A 14427-nucleotide genomic window follows, 5' to 3' on the forward strand; every position below is an offset into this window, starting at 1 on the left:
GCTCTTGCCTTCTCATGCTTTTGCTGCCATTGCTAGTTCGATCTCCACTTGTAGGAGCGATCAAGAAAGGTTCTTGATATTAGTTTTTAGGAGAAAAATTGATTTGAAGTTGTGTTCACTCGCCATCCATCAGATTCTTGGTGAAGAATCAGGTTCTTGCTAAAGAACTACCTTGTTGATTCTGCTCCACCCTACGCTGTGTCATTTTCAGTGGGAGCAGTATTTGATGATCTTCTTGGGCGTGAACACCTTCATTGGGAGTTACTACTAGTCTGTATCAGGTATATCCTCTCTTACCTTTTGGTTTCAGATCTGGTCTGGTTTAGGATTCAAGCACGTGCCTGTGGCATTACCGACTTGGCCACATCAACATAGATCGTATCACAAGGTTTAGGGCTGTTCATAAGAAGGTCCAACCCGACCAAACCGACCAACCCGGACCGACCCAACCCGAGTCGGTTGGGTTTTCATCAGCACGGGTTGGTTTCGGGTTGTGCAAATTCCTAAACCGATGATTCGGGTCGGTTTCGGTTTTCACACAAGAAAACCGAAACCGACCCGAATTGAACCGACTTAGTTCCTACTTCAAACATGAAGTTCCAAAGCTCATTAGGCCACCGAGTTTTTGAATGGTTGCAAGAAACTTTGGATTAGTGAATAGTGATTAATGAACAACTTTTGTGATTAACTTTTCATTTAAATTTTATCATAGGAGATGGCTGAAATGATGTTCAATTTATGATTGTTTTTAAAATTAGCAAGATTTTATTATAGGGATGAACTTAGAACCGAAACCGACCAAAACTGACCCAACCCGATTCAAACCGACAATGTCGGTTTTGCTTAACACTAGGTCGGTTTGGGTTTCTATGTCAGGAAACCTGACCAGGTCGAGTCGGTTGGAAAAACTGTAGTAAACTGACCCAACCCGACCCGTGAACAGCCTAACAAGGTTGGTAAAGGATGTTCCTTTGGATTTTCTAACTGTAGAAGATCTTCCAACCTGTGAACCTTGCCTTCAGGGTGTTAGACAGTTTTGTATGCCCTTAGCTTCAATCCGATTTGATGTACTTTTGACATTTAGTGTAAATAAATAAAGTGCATGTTTGATTCATGTTGTTTTGTATAATTCTGTGTGAGACCCTAAAACTGGACACTTATAGAGGCTCGTGTTAGTTTTAAATGTTCACAGCCATTGGATAAGTCTGGGGAGATCTATCCTGTCAAGGCTGATACTAGTGTGCCACCAAGTGTTGGGATGGCCTGTCTCGGCCACCAGGGTAAGACCCAAGGCACATGCAGTATGGGATTACTCGAATCTTTGAACCGGACCAGATTTCTAGTGTTGCCCTGTACCTTGGAGACAGATGGGCAAAACTGGAAAGTTACACCTGATCCCTATACTCGATTATGATACTTCACTAGGTGTCGGATCGGGCTGTCTTTGATATGCCAATCAGTGAGATCCTTAGCGGGGATCAAAACCTGGGTATGTTGGGATAGTCTGAGAATTCATCTGAGTGGGTGATCATAGTGACAGGATCAGCCCCTTTGTTGGACAAAGGTAATGATCGGGAATGCACTATCTCTGATGGAAACCGAACTGCCGGTAGTTGATTTCAATCGTTGGAATTTTGTTTTGCAAAATTAATATATATATATGTATATGTATGGTTTCAAAATGTTTGCAAATGGTTTTAATTCCCGGGATCCATGTGAATGGAGAGCGGCACTATTCCTTGCAGCCGAGGGAGAGGTCTTCTCTTGTCGGGCAGTGCTTGATCATTAAGGGCTGAGAGGTTAAGTGTAAGACCAATTAGGATAGTACTTGATGGGCTAATTTTGCACCTATCCACAGTCCTTGGGTTTTTATAAGATAGCTTGGCCCAGGGACCACTTAATGTAAGTGTTGGGCCCATAGGGTCCATGTGATGGGCTCAGGGGTTTACTGAGTTTTTCAGTGAATTCGGCTAGGCCTTATAATAAAGGCTGGGCCGAACCCATGTGGTTAGTGTGTAGATCAATGCTTGGGTCCCACGCCATACAAAGAAGCCCAACTGGGCAGCAGATTGGAAACTAGTTAAGCACTGAACACTTAATGGGCCAAAAGTCCATTTCGAGCTGGGCTGATATGATCACCCATCTATGGGCAGATCTGAGATTAATGTTAGCAAAAGGATTGAGCCTTTAACCTTATCCACTTTGGGAGACCAAATTCAAATCAGATTTGAATATGGTAACCTCCTGATAAGATTAGGAGTAAGCTAACTTAATATGCAGATAGGATTAAGATCATCCCCTATCCAAATACTGATTTGGATTGGGATAATTCCTAATTAGGAGGTTTTCTTAATCAAGAAGAAAGGTGGAAAACTCTAGAAGAGAAACATATCAGATTTCGAATAGGGCTTTTGTGGAAATGCAAAAAAGCTTCCTGTGAATTGAGATCAGATTTCATTCATACTCCAGAGAGAAGAGAAGCAATTCAGCCTTCTTCGTCCCAGGAGTTCTCCTTCAGCCGCCGCCACTCTTTCTGACAAGATTCGATCTTTGAAGAAGAAAGAAGTCAAGAAATCAATTCTTGACATCAGTCTTGCAGAAAAGATTGAAAAATATTCGGTGTTCAAAGTTTCCCGAGGATTCTTGCGAAGGATCCAGTGTATAGGACGCACTCTGCTGGTTCCGTTCCACCCACAGCTGTCATCTTCAGCAGGAGCGGATCTTGGTGTCTTCTTTGGGCGTGAACACCAACTTTGGGAGATATCGCTTCTCCGGATCAGGTATATTCCTCCCTTTTCTTTTTGGTTCAGATCTGGTTCGATTATGGTTTAAGTAGGATCCTTGAATATTGTATTCTAAATTTAGGAAATATGATTCTCAGTTGGAAGAATGTAGGAAAATTTTTGAAATTCTAGACTGAATGTATAGGATTTGATCAAGAATGTAATTGTTTAATAGAAATATGATTTCTGTTTTTTATTTTTCTTGATTAAAGAAGAAGGAAGAAGAAGGCGGCGCTGGAGATTTGCAGTTGGAGAAATCGCTTTCTGCGATTTGCAGTTTGTGAAACTGCAACCCTTGTGATTAACCTCTGTTTTGCAGGTGGTGCGAACAGTCCATGGATTGATTTGTGATTGTTTGAAATCAAAATTATTAATTTCAGATCTGTCGTGAATTAATTCTTGAATTGAAAATCAGTTCTAGATCCTCTCGGACCAGATTGGACCAAAACTGTTTGGACCGAATCTGGGGTTCGAAAGGGACTGTTTTTCAGTCCATATTTCTCACATTTATTGTTCCAAATATGATGTTCAATTACAGGGATTAATTTGGCCCACCTGTAAAGCCCAATTTTAAAGGGTTAAAACTACAAAAGCCCATTATTGTGAGATGAGCTGTATGGACCGAACTGTTATTTGCGATTCAGCCCATACACCTAGTAGACATTAATTGTTAATGACTTGGATTTTAAATGGGCTATTCGATGGGCTTTACAGCAGTTAATTGATTGGATCAATTCCTCATCTACATGTGATGTTTGGATGTTTGATGTGCTGCGACCATGGGCCATAAGTACTTGGCCCATGATGACTCGTTAGTGGCTCTTGCGCACACCATGGTTGAATGCACATCATTGCCATGGTGTCCCTAGAGGTCATTGGATGATCCCCTCTTTGCTTGGTGGGCCCCACAACCTTGAAAAGGGATGCGTACGGAAACCCTAGCCGATTAAGGCCCACCGGAAATCTGACTTTATGAAAGTCAGTGGGAGCCACTCTGGTTTGACCTAAATTAAAAATATGGCATAATTTTGGTCCCTCCGGCAAATATGAATGCATGTGATAGGGAGATCCATTTGATGGACTCTCTAAAGGCCTTCCGTCATTAGCACAATGATAGGTCCTTCAGTAATGAGGAAACACACCATAAAATTGGGCTATCCATTTGCTGTTGGATCTATTAGAGTGTTTCATAAGATGATAGGGGCGTCATAGACTGATGTGGGAGAGGCTTCACCAGAAAATGAGAACTCTCTCACGGTACCTTGGCGTAACCTGAATATGATGGGTGTGCACTCACTGGACAGAAAGGTTTACCTGAAAACGGCTCTGAACCTTGTTTGACAGAGGCCAAAGGGAAACTCATTTGATGAGTGGATATAATCCGTCACAGAAAGGTGGTGGGGTTATGCAGCTGAAACAGTTGGTTTCACGCACCCCATGTGATTTCCCACATTTCCAGAGACATTTCGTCGTCTCCGTCGCTGAGAAAGGAGGGAAATCTCAGAGATGAACAAATGGGAATGGAACATAGATTAAAAGCCATATCTATGTAGGTAACATGAATCAAAACAAGGTTGTGGAGTAATGATTTTGCTGTTTTATCAGAAAATGACAAACGGTCAATTCGCAAAGCTTCTACACGATAATAAGCTTAAGGGCCCAAACTATGCCGAATGGTACATAAATTTTATGCTGGTCCTAACTTCCGAAAAGTTAGTTAAGGTGGTGAAAAATCTTGCCCCGGAGCGTCCGGGTGATAGGGCTTCTGAGGCCCGTAGGAGAGACTACCAAGATTGGGGGGATAAGAACTCCCTAGCCCGCTGTTTTGTCATTGCATCACTAGACAACTCAATACAGAGGCAGTTCGATCAGATCGAACTGTCTAAGGACGATGTATGAAGAGCAGAACCGTTCTACCCGACAGAAGGTCCTGAAATTGTTCATGACCGCGCAGATGTCCAAAAGGCAGAAAGTTCATGACCATTGCCTTCGGATGATGGGCTACATTAATGAACTAGAAGCTCTTGGATCCGGGCTAGATCTTGGCACGCAAGTGGATGCCATCCTGAATTCTTTGCCCTCTTCCTTCAATGCGTTCACAATGAACTACAACATGAATAAGCTGAATGTCAGCGTCCAGGAACTCAGCAATATGTTGTAGAGGGCCGATGATCTACTCAAGAAGGATGAGCCTGTGGTTATGCTTTCTGAAGCTAACAAATCGGGCAAGAAAAAGAGAAAGGCAAAGAAGCCCTTGAAGAAAACCGCCAAGCCTAAGAAGCAGAAGAAGATCAAGGCATCTGATGTCTGTCACTTTTGCAAACAGACCGGCCACTGGAAGAGGAACTGTCCTGCCTACCTGGAATCTAAGAAAGGTAACGTCAAAACTTGTGTCATAGAAACTAATATGTTAGTTACTTCTGTGTACTGGTGTGTTGACTCCGAGGCTTCAACTCATGCGTATAACTCACTGCAGGGGTTCAAAATTAGCAGAAGATTGAGTGAATGCGAAATGACACTATTCTTGGGAACGACTGCAAGTGTTGCAGCTGCGGCAATAGGAACCATAAAATTAGTTTTTAGAGGAGTGCTTGTACTTAAAGATTGTCTTTATGTACAGAACTTGAGAAGAAATTTAATTTCTGTTTCTAAATCGTGTGCAGATGGATATACTGTTTATTTTAGTAATATGATTACTGTTAAACGGAATAACAAATTCATCGTGTGCGGGGAACTGGAGAACGGTCTCTATGTTCTACATCCTTCTCTAGAAACAAACTTAACCGAAACTATGTCGGTCGAAAATCCCAAGAAAAGGAATCGTGATACAGTAAGTTCCACGTGCCTCTGGCATTACCGACTTGGCCATATCGGTGTTGACCGAATCACAAAGCTGGTAAATGATGATTTTTCACGATATGGTTACGTGTACCTAATGAGACAAGTCTGAATCTTTTGAAAAGTTCAAAGAGTTCAGACAGGAAGTCGAGAAACAGTTAGGGAGAGAAATTAAGGCCCTTCGACCGGATTGAGGTGGCGAGTATCTCTCTGACGAATTCAGGGACTACTTAAAGGTTAGCGGGATAATGTCACAACTAGCTCCTCCTGCCACACCTCAACTCAACGATGTTTCAGAGAGGAGGAATAGAACCTTGTTGGACATGGTCCGATCACTTCTCGTACGCTCAGAATTACCCACATCCTTTTGGGGATATGCATTATAGATTGATATCTACGTGCTGAATCGGGTTCCAACCAAATCGGTTCTGAAAACTCCATATGAACTATGGACCGGAAGGAAGCCAAGTGTAAGACACTTGAAGATTTGGGGTTGTCCTACACACGTTAAAAGAACAAGTGCGGACAAGTTGGAATCCAAGACCAGCCGTTGCCTATTTATAGGCTACCCAAAAGATTCTGTGGGTTATCTATTCTATGACCCAAGTGAGCAAAAAGTGTTATGCAGTCGAAACACCCAATTCTTAGAAACCGAATACATCCTGGACACCCATCGTCAGGAAATAGTTCTTGATGAAGAGTGCTCAGGAGTAGTGGGAGATGTCCTACAAGTTCCAGGTAGTGACCAACCTAGAAAATCCATTCGGGTATCCAGACCACCAGTCCGATATGGTTATGACCAGGATAGTTACTTGGTGGAAGAGTTGACTAGTGAGGAGGATCCCGTAACTTACGCGGAAGTTATGTAAGACATGGATTCCCAGAAGTGGGTGGAGGCCATGAGAGCTGAGATGGACTCGATGGAGACCAATGGAGTCTGGACTCTAGTAGATCCGCCCTCTGGGGTAAAAGCAATTGGTTGCAAATGGATCTACAAGAGGAAGAAGGGCCCCAATGACAGGATTGAGACTTACAAAGCTCGTTTGGTGGCGAAAGGGTATACTCAGAAAGAAGGCATCGATTATGAGGAAACTTTTGCCCGTGGCCATGCTTAAATCCATTAGAATCCTGAATGCTTAAATCCATGACTACGAGATTGGGCAAATGGATGTCAAAACTGCGTTCCTGAATGGAGATCTTGGTGAAGATATCTACATGCAGCAGCCGCAAGGCTTCATTGCTACTGGTCAGGAAGACATGGTATGTAAACTTAATAGGTCCATATATGGACTTAAGTAGGCTTCTAGGAGTTGGAACATCCGTTTTGATTCAGCTGTCAAAACGTTTGACTTTGAGCAGAATCAAGATGAGCCATGTGTTTACAGGAAGTCCAGTGGGGATAAGGTCACCTTTTTGGTGTTGTACGTGGACGATATCCTACTCATTGGGAATGATATAGGAATGTTGACTTCGGTCAAGGTATGGCTATCACAACAGTTCTCCATGAAAGATCTTGGAGAAGCTTCATACATATTGGGTCTTCGACTCTATAGAGATAGATTGAAGCAGATAATTGGATTATCCCAGGCTGCTTACATTGACAAAATTGTCAAAAGATATAGCATGGAGAACTCCAAGAAATGAAACATTCCTTTCAGGCATGGAGTCACTCTCTCTAAGAAGAAGTCTCCAAAGACTTCTAAGGAGATTGAGAGCATGAGAGATGTTTCCTATGCCTCAGCCGTAGGGAGCATCATGTATGCCATGCTATGCACTCGCCCGGACATTGCTCAGGCGGTGAGTGTGGTAAGCAGATTCCAGGCCAACCCAGGGCAGGAGCATTGGACTACTGTGAAGAACATACTCAAATACCTTCGAAAGACAAAAGAGTTTTGTTTGGTATTCGGTGGTAGTTCACTACAAGTTCTATGGTATACTGATGCCGATTTTCAGTCGGATCCAGATGATAGAAAGTCTACGTCTAGGTATGTTTTCACGATAGGATCGTGTGTTGTTTGATAGAAAAGCAGCAAACAAGGGTCCATTGCAGATTCCACAACCGAGGCCGAGTACATTGCCGCAAGTGAAGCTGCCAAGGAAGCCGTGTGGATGAATAAATTCATACACGAATTAGGAGTGATTCCGTCCAGCACATCATCCATCCCGTTGTTGTGTGACAACAATGGAGCGATCGCCCAGGCTAAAGAGCCTCGGGCCCACTCGAGGTCAAAGTACATTGAGAGGAAGTACCACATACTACGGAAGATCGTTGGTAGAGGGGACGTCCTTATTCAGAAGGTAGCATCAACGAATAATGTGGTAGACCCATTGACTAAGCCACTAACACAAAAGGTGTTTGAGAAACACGTGGAAAGTATGAGACTCCGGCTTGAACCAGATTGGACCTAAGTGCAAATGGGAGTTGTTAGACAGTTTTGTATTCCCTTAGCTTCAATCCGATTTGATGTATTTTTGACATTTAGTGTAAATAAATAAAGTGCATGTTTGATTCATGATGCTTGGTATAATTCTGTGTAAGACCCTAAAACTGGACACTTATAGAGGCTCGTGTTAGTTTTAAATGTTCACAGCCGTTGGATAAGTCTAGGGAGATCTATCCTGTCAAGGCTGATACTGGTGTGCCACCAAGTGTTGGGATGGCCTGTCTCGGCCACCAGGGTAAGACCCAAGGCACATGCAGTATGGGATTACTCAAATCTTTGAACCGGACCAGATTTCTAGTGTTGCCCTGGACCTTGGAGACAGATGGGCAAAACTGGAAAGTTACACCTGATCCCTATACTCGATTATGATACTTCACTAGGTGTCGGATCGGGTTGTCTTTGATATGCCAATTAGTGAGATCCTTAGCGAGGATCAAAACCTGGGTATATTGGGACAGTCTGAGAATTAATCTGAGTGGGTGATCATAGTGACAGGATCAGCCCCTTTGTTGGACAAAAGGTAATGATCGGGAATGCACTATCTCTGATGGAAACCAAACTGTCGGTAGTTGATTTCAATCGTTGGAGTTTTGTTTTGCAAAATTAATATATATATATATGTACGGTTTCAAAATGTTTGCAAATGGTTTTAATTCCCGGGATCCATGTGAGTGGAGAGTGCGGCACTATTCTTTGCAGCCGAGGGAGATGTCCTCTCTTCTCGGGCTGTGCTTGATCATTAAAGACTGAGAGGTTAAGTGTAAGACCAATTAGGATAGTACCTGATGGGCTAATTTTGCCCCTGTCCACAGTCCCTGGGTTTTTATAAGATGGCTTGGCCCAGGGACCACTTAATGTAAGTGTTGGGCCCATAGGGTCCATGTGATGGGCTCAGGGGTTTACTGAGTTTTTCAATGAATTCGGCTAGGCCTTGTAATAAAGGATGGGCCGAACCTATGTGGCTAGTGTATAGATCAATGCTTGGGTCCCACGCCATACAAAGATGCCCAACTGGGCAGCAGATTGGAAACTAGTTAAGCACTGAACACTTAATGGGCCAAAAGCCCATTTCAAGCTGGGCTGATATGATCACCCATCTATGGGCGGATCTGAGATTAGTGTTAGCAAAAGGATTGGGCCTTTAACCTTATCCACTCTGGGAGACCAAATTCAAATCAGATTTGAATTTGGTAACCTCCTGATAAGATTATGAGTAAGCTAACTTAATCTGCAGATAGGATTAAGATCATCCCTTATCCAAATACTGATTTGGATTGGGATAATTCCTAATTAGGAGGTTTTCTTAATCAAGAAGAAAGGAGGAAAACTCTAGAAGAGAAACATATCAGATCTCGAATAGGGCTTTTGTGGAAATGCAAGAAAGCTTCCTGCGAATTGAGATCATATCTCATTCATACTCCAGAGAGAAGAGAAGCAATTCAGCCATCTTCGTCCCAGGAGTTCTCCTCCAGCCGCCGCCACTCTTTCTGACAAGATTTGATCTTTGAAGAAAGAAGTCAAGAAATCAATTCTTGACATCAGTCTTGCGAAATACACTGAAAAATATTCAGTGTTCAAAGTTTCCCGAGGATTCTTGCAAAGGATCCAGTGTGTAGGACGCACTCTGCTGGTTCCATTCCACCCACAGCTGTGTCATGTTCAGCAGGAGCGGATCTTGGTGTCTTCTTTGGGCGTGAACACCAACTTTGGGAGATATCGCTTCTCCGGATCAGGTATATTCCTCCCTTTTCTTTTTGGTTCAGATCTGGTTCGATTATGGTTCAAGTAGGATCCTTGAATATTGTATTCTAAATTTAGGGAATATGATTCTCAGTTGGAAGAAGGTAGGAAAATTTTTGAAATTCGCCCACCCATTCCGCAACCTTCTTGGCGTCCATTAAATGGATCCTACCATTCTTTCACAGGGTAAGATGACGAAACGACCATTTAACGGTAAACTTAAAAGATGTACAGACACGCTTGACCTTGTACATACTGATGTATGTGATCCCATGAGTGTTAGGACACGTCACCAGCACGTTTATTTCATAACATTTACTGATGATTACTCACGGTATGGTTACGTGTACCTGATGAGACACAAGTCTGAATCATTTGAAAAGTTCAGGGAGTTCAGACAAGAGGTCGAGAAGCAGTTAGGGAGAGAAATTAAGACCATTCGATCAGATCGAGGTGGCGAGTATCTCTCTAACAAATTCAGGGACTACTTAAAGGACAATGGAATAGTATCACAACTAGCTCCTCCTGCTACACCACAGCTAAACGGTGTGTCAGAGAGGAGGAACCAAACTTTATTAGATATGGGCCGATCACTTCCCGTAACCTCAGAGTTATCCACATCGTTTTGGGGTTACGCATTAGAGACTGTGATATACGTGCTGAACCGGGTTCCAACCAAATCAGTTCCGAAGACTCCCTATGAGATTTGGACCAGTAAGAAACCAAGTGTGAGCCATTTGGGGTTGTCCGACACGTGTTAATAGACTAGTTGTTGCCTATTCATAGGCTACCCCAAAGGCTCTATGGGCTATTTATTCTATAACCCAGGAGAACGGAAGGTATTCTATAGTCGAAATGCCCATTTCTTGGAAGATGATGATCGAGGTGGCGAGTATCTCTCTAACAAATTCAGGGACTACTTAAAGGACAATGGAATAGTATCACAACTAGCTCCTCCTGCTACACCACAGCTAAACGGTGTGTCAGAGAGGAGGAACCAGACTTTATTAGATATGGGCCGATCACTTCCCGTAACCTCAGAGTTATCCACATCGTTTTGGGGTTACGCATTAGAGACTGTGATATACGTGCTGAACCGGGTTCCAACCAAATCAGTTCCGAAGACTCCCTATGAGATTTGGATCAGTAAGAAACCAAGTGTGAGCCATTTGGGGTTGTCCGACACGTGTTAATAGACTAGTTGTTGCCTATTCATAGGCTACCCCAAAGGCTCTGTGGGTTATTTATTCTATAACCCAGGAGAACGGAAGGTATTCTATAGTCGAAATGCCCATTTCTTGGAAGATGATTACATCCTAAACAATCATCGTCAAGAAGTTGTTCTTGATGATGAGAGCTCAGGGGTAGTGGGAGATGTCCCACAAGCTCCAGTATATGACCAACCTAAAAGATCTACTTGGGCTTCCAGGCCTCCAGTTCGTTTTGGCTATGACTAGGATTGTTACTTGATGGAAGCCACGACTAGTGAGGAGGATCCTGTGACTTATATGGAAGCTATGTTGGACGTAGACTCCTTGAAGTGGGTAGATGCCATGAGAGCTGCTGAGATGGACTCAATGGAGACCAATGGAGTCTGGACTCTGTTATATTCGCCCCCTGGGATAAAAGCAATTGGTTGCAAATGGATCTATAAGAGGAAGAAGGGCCCCGATGGTAAGGTTGAGACCTCCAAAGCTCGTCTTGTGGCGAAAGGGTACACTTAGAAAGAATGAATCGATTATGAGAAAAACTTTTCACTGGTCGCCATGCTTAAATCCATTAGGATCCTGCTAGATGTAGTAGCGTACCATGATACGAGATTTGGCAAATGGATTTCAAAACTGCGTTTGGTGGAGCCTCTTCTGCTAGAATTTACTTGCAAGAGAGATCAAGAGCTTTGTTCTAACTAAAAATAATTTAAACCAAATAATAAAAGACTACTATTCACAATTCAAAAGAATGTAAGTAATCCTAATCTATCAGCTATACAAGAAAAATTTACAAAGCCAAATAATTTCTATTTAATAAGACAAACCATAGACATTTGCTTCTCTTTTTCTTTCTCTCTCTTTTTTTTTCATAAACAATTAAACAGAGCTCCATTATTGAAAACCATTATTCAAGTGTGAAGTAGATCATTAATGAAAAAGAAAGCTAGTTAAATTAGCAATGGATATTATTACACACTATTCTAGACTAAATAGAAGTAAACATATCTAACATCTACTGTAATCAGATCTAAAATCAATTGCTAAATTTAGTATCTTTAGACTGCTCTTCAGGCTCTTAATAGAATCAAACCTGAAGTCTTAGCTTTTGAGAACAGTCTTACAAAAAACACCTAACATCAATAAGTCTGAATTATGATGCAATTAGGTCGGAAATAAGTCTGAACTCAAGAGTTTAAGACTTCTTATTTCAAGTCCCAACTTATATGTCTTGTATGCCTCAATAAATTGCAGAGACTTGAAATCAGATCTGCAAACTTATCTACTGAGAACAGTCACCTTTGGATATGAGTTCAGATATGAAATTACAGTAGTCATTTATATTGAAATCAGTGGTTATTAGCATTCAAATAACCACTGATTTTAGATCATAAATGATTTTGATTATTAAAAAGGGAATCCAAACCAACAATCTTATTTACATTCCTTAATTATAGCATTTGAATTCAGATACAATTTATCTGAGTTCAAATATGCAATTAACAAACCAAAATAATTGGAGTCTGAATTGAATATACTTATTGGAACTATTGCACATCACCATTTACATCTGCTATACTGTGGGCTGCTATTTAGAGCTGAATTGTCAATGTGCCTTTAGAGGACTTAAATTGGGCTATAACTCGACCTGAGCCAGGTTTGGGTTCAGGTTTATGAGCTATGCAAGTGTATGGCTTCAAGAAATCTTGAAGAATTCTTATGACCTGAAATCAGGTCTGATATTGACATGCATAAGCTGTTGCTATTGAAAGTAGTTTAGTTCATAATGAATCCAATCAATATTTTGGTTCAGATTCCTTATGAATTCAAATGTCCTATAAGCCAAAAATAGCAACCCATAGTGCAACAGTAACAAAATAATCATTCCACACATTTTCAAATTCAAGGCTGTTGTATTGTAAGCTAAAGTGTAGCAGTAGCAGATCTGAATTGAGTTCAAATCTTTAGACTTTTTAATCATTCACAACTGAAAATAAGAGCTCTCTAACTTGAGAAATTTCAAGGATCAGCCCAGGACCATTCATAATGCCAATTTAGTAATGTTAATTGTAATACAAACCTGTTCTCAAACCTGCCCAGATTCAACCTTGCTATAGCAGATCTGCTAGGTCTGAACTTACTAGAAACACTTAGAAAGTGCTGCTTTTCATTAGATATCTGAGGTAACTTAAATTTTCAATTCAAACATACATCTCCTCATATACATTACCTTGGTTATAAGTGCATAGGGCAGAGAAAACAGTTCATCAAAAATTCAAAGTTCTGGTTCAGTCCTCAACTGCAATTCGGATTTGAATTAGTTCAGATCTAAATTTCTTCAGATGCTGCTTACCAAAAGTTCTTTTGGGGGAACACCATAAGTCCCCTAGGGTAAATTAGTGTGGTGACGACACTCAATTCCCCTCAAAATTGCACTGTTGCAGATCTGTAATAGTCGAAGTGATAACTGAACTCAGATCTGAGTTCCTTTGCTATCCAGATCTGAGTTATGGTCTTAAATGCCCTTCTTTGCTATCCAATTATTTTGGGGCGTGCAAATGGATAATAGGGTGAGTTGGGGTGATTATGGCTCCCAATTCACCTCATGATTGCATCAGTTCAGGTCTGAGTTCATCAGAACTCAGATTTGAACTGTTGCAGATCTACAATATCAGAAGAGAAGTCTGAAATAAAAGATTGTGTGGAGGTGCTGCATTGCATTAAAACTATTAAGGCATCAAAAAAAATCTCAAAATAAACAAACTTTTCCTCAACCAAATCAGTTCAAATAGATCAGAGTACAAGTTATCTAACATTGCAAAGTCTGCCCTGTATCCTGCTCTGTTCACAACCCCAGTTCAAATCTGGGTGATTTCAGATCTGAATTTCTTTACCCATGGCTATCCAATTGTTTTTTGGCGATATCAGATTTGTTCTAGGGTGTATTGGGGTGATGATAACCCCCAATTACCCTTTAAATTTACATCAGTTCAGGTATGAGTTCAAGGGAACTCAGATCTGAACTGTTGCAGATCTGCTATAGCAAAACTCAGATCTGAGTTCTGATCCAAACCATTGGTTTCCATTCTTTTGGTTATATGGTTCTCTCTCTCTTTTTTTTTCATTGTCTAAATATATTTTTTTCTTCTTTTTGTAATGAAAGAAAAGAATAATAAAGGGCTGAAATATGAACAGATTTTTTTTCAGCTGAGTGCTGCAGTTCTGCTATAGCAGATCTGAGTGCCGAATGCAACTCAGATCTGCAACACTCATGTTGTCAATTTTTTTTCTTTTTTTTTAGAAGACAATAACTCCAAGATAGAAAGGAAAATAGGTATCCCTTTATTAAAGTTAAACTGAAATAGGGAAGAGAAAGTAATCTACTAAAACACAACTACAGTAGTACAACAGTTG

Source organism: Nelumbo nucifera, chromosome 2 (genome assembly GCF_055504915.1).
Source record: "Nelumbo nucifera cultivar China Antique chromosome 2, China Antique-T2T, whole genome shotgun sequence".
NCBI lineage: Eukaryota > Viridiplantae > Streptophyta > Magnoliopsida > Proteales > Nelumbonaceae > Nelumbo > Nelumbo nucifera.